Consider the following 3600-nt stretch of genomic DNA (forward strand, 5'->3'; position numbering starts at 1 on the left):
GATGTTAATGCTGCAGAGGAATGAGTCGTCATGCCCAATCCCCTCTTCATCCAGCCTGAACTACTTTTTCAGATTAATTCTGGACTGCTCTTGGCCGAGAGGAAGGGTCCATTCAGATGGTAATATGGTTTGACTCTGAGTCCCCATCCAAATCTCAAGTTGAATTGTAATCCCCAGTGTTGGAAGTGGGGCCTGGTGGGAGGTGATTGGCTCATGTGGGTGGTTTCTAATGGCTTAGCACCATCTCCCAAGTGCTGTCTCATGATAGAGTTCTCATGAAATCTGGTTGTTTAAAAATGTGTGGCACCTCCCCCACCTTCCGTCTCCTGCTCCTGCCATGTAAGACATGCTTGCTTCCCCTTCACCTTCCACTATGATTGTAAGTTTCCTGAGGCCACCCCAGAAGCAGAGGCCTGTACACCTCTCAGAACCGTGAGTCAATTAAACCTCTTTTCTTTATAAATTACCCAGTCTCAGGTAGTTCTTTATAGCAGCTCAGGAACGGACTAATGCAGATGGTTAGGGGGCCTTCCAGTTTTATTGTTGATTTACAAGTCTCATCAGTAAGTCAGGGTATTGAAAGTTAAATCCTCAGGAGGCTCCACCACACATTCATGAAGTCCAGTGAGTGAGTTGATGGTGTTACTGTTAATGCTGAGGATATCCAGGTGCAGAAAGGACTGAAAAGACAAGGAGATGGACAACGGTTTTCTCCTTAGAATATAAATCATCTTAGAAACAAATATTCTTCCATTTCCACAATAATTGCTGTATTTGTTTCTTTGTTAGATAATACCTTTTTGGTGCATGTGAAAATAATGTATCTTACTGTAAGAATAATTTTTGAAAACATGTAAAAAATATAAAGAAATTAATAACCTCTCATCATGAAGCCACCTAGACAGAACTATTGTTAACTTTCTGGGGTATTCCTTCTGGTCAACTTATACTCACATAGGTACACATCTATAGGGATTTTGTGTGTTTTTCTTTTACTTAATTGGAGTCCTATTGTATCTGGAATTTAGTTTACTGCATTTCCCATTTAACATATAAAATAATATAAAAACCATTTTAATGGTTACACACTGGTTCATCAAATATATAAACATTAATTTATTTAACCAATGCTCCCCCAGCAATGTTGGCCCTTATCTTGTGTTTTGCTTTCTGCTATGATAAACAGCTTGATGAACAGTATCTTTTTTTATGCCTTTTCCCCTACACCTCTCTGTTTATTTCACTGGGATTGATTGATAACAGTGAAATTATTAAAGGATGTAGGGCTGGGCACAATGGATCACACCTATGATCTCAACACTTTGGGAAGATCTCTTGAGTCCAGGGGTTCAAGACCAGCCTGGGCAACATAGTGAGACCCCATCTGTACAATAACTATAAATACATAAATTAAAATTTAAAAATTAAAGGGTAAAAATGTATATTGCTGAGCTGCCCTCTGGAAATTCTGTACTATTTTACATTCTCCCCTAGACTATGTAGGGGTGGAGGATGATAGAGAGAGGGGTGGGAAGAAGGTGAGAAAAAGGAAGCAGGGAAAAGACAGAATTGCAATGCAGACAGCACTATTGAGTTACTCTTTATGAATCCTGGAAGCTTGTCCCTCCCCAAGCACACCTTAAAGATGCCAATCAATTTTCTTGAATTTGGCTCCTAGAAAATAGGCTCCTACTGACCAGTGCTTCCAATCCTTCTGAATTCCCCAGGAATTCAAATTCCCATCTGAATTCTCAGAGATTCTAATGATGTATGAAGTCACTTACAAGTCTTCAGTTTTAGAACTTAAGAGATTTTTTCTCTCTTTTCAGAATGTTTCAGATGGTGAGAGGTGTCATATTGAGCCTCAGTCATACTGCTCAAGACTGACTCTTTAAATAATATCCAGATTACCAAAGCAATTTTTTTTAGTGTCTTTGTTTTTCCTTCTCTCAATGTATATATTTTTATTTCAAAAAATATGCTGTACTCAGTCTTTTAACTGGAAATGCAGAAAATACTATTAGAAATAAACCATCCATAGTCTTCACAAACACAGTCATTGTTAACATTTTATTATGTTTCCTTCCAGGCTTTTATTTATGTATACATATATATTTTACAGCATTGTAAACCTACTACAAATGCAGTTTCTTACTCAGCTTTTTCCCACTAAAGAGCCATAAGCATTTTCCCATGATGTTACATAACCCTCATAAACATTCATTTTTATGGCTGGATGATATTCCAGTGAGAAGATGAATCTTAATTTACGTAGCTGTTCCCCTTAGGAGAACATTTAGGGTATTTCTTGCTATAAAATAATTCATGTCAACTCTTTTTGCATAAAGCTAATCTCATAGTTAGCTCTGTTCTAAAATGGAGTTTTAGATACAAAATAGTAATATAGCTAATGATAATGATCACTTTTTGAGCATTTACTATAGGAATTTAACTTGCATTATCCCTACTCACAACTTTTCAAGGTAAATAATAATATCCCCATCTTGTAGATGAGGAAACTGAAACTCAGACATTAATTTGCTTTAAGATGCAAAGCTAAGCAATAATTAAACCCAGAACTTTATTGTTCCAAGATCCCTTCCCTTTGGTCCAGATGATACAGGTACTTTATTATATCAGAGGATGCAAATATTTTTTAAGGATCTTGACATACATTGTGTTCTACTATTTTTGCCATCTTTTCCTCAATTTAGAGATTTTTAAATATGGGGCATTTGTTTATGTTTGTGTGCAGGCTTGTTGGACCTAGAAAAGTTTTTGAAGTTTATATTATATTTATATTATCTTTTCCCTCTATTCTAAGCTTGGAGGGTTAGTGAATATCCACTATTTTTTTCTATAGCTTGCATTTGTTAATATTTAACTTTTTATTCCATCAAGAATTCAGTCTACTGTATGGAAGGTATGGAATTTAGTATGTGGAATGAGAATAAACTAATTTATCTCTTGATTTTCTAACCATAGAACCTAAATTCATTTATTACAGATATTCTCTTTCCCCTTGACAAATACTAGATTCTTATATGTAGTAGAATATGTTTCTTTGCTTTCTTCTATTTATCCACTCACTCAGTTAGTAAATATTCAGTGCCTACACATGCCAGATACTGGTTTAAGTGTTTGGATACAGTGGAGGATGATAGCAGACTTATTAAACAAATAACAAATCAATAATTACGTAATTATAGTATTTCTAATAGCTTTGAAGAAAATATAGGAAGAATGCCATGGTGGCTCATAGCAAGAGTACCTGATTTATTCTTGCACAAATATCACACTTTCAATTTCTGAAGTTTTCTGAATTTTAATACCTAATAATTTAATATTCCCTTCCTAACTCACTGCTGTTCTTGCTTGCTTATTCTGTCAGGTGAAAGTAGGAATGATTTTTTTCAACTTATGAAAATATCACATTGAACTATTGAATTAAATATATATTAAATACAGCAATTAAATTTTAAAGAATTGACATATTTCACATATTCCAAAATTCTACCCAAGTTTTCTTTTACAATTCTCAATAAAATTTTGTAATTTTTTAGTTTTCTCCAAATACATCATTCAATTTTATCGTTAAGT

General features: G+C 34.6%; 1 long non-coding RNA gene across 1 annotated transcript; it reads right to left on the bottom strand.

The window, feature by feature from the left end:
- Positions 1–519: 519 nt before the first annotated feature.
- LOC103877654 lies at positions 520–2762 on the bottom strand. Its single transcript, XR_002517337.2, has 2 exons — positions 1639–2762; positions 520–680 (listed from the first exon to the last, which is right to left on the bottom strand). It is a non-coding gene; the product is annotated as an uncharacterized LOC103877654 (long non-coding RNA).
- Between the last annotated feature and the right edge of the window lie 838 nt (positions 2763–3600).

The sequence above is a fragment of the Papio anubis genome, chromosome 1 (assembly GCF_008728515.1).
Source record: "Papio anubis isolate 15944 chromosome 1, Panubis1.0, whole genome shotgun sequence".
Classification (NCBI taxonomy): domain Eukaryota; kingdom Metazoa; phylum Chordata; class Mammalia; order Primates; family Cercopithecidae; genus Papio; species Papio anubis.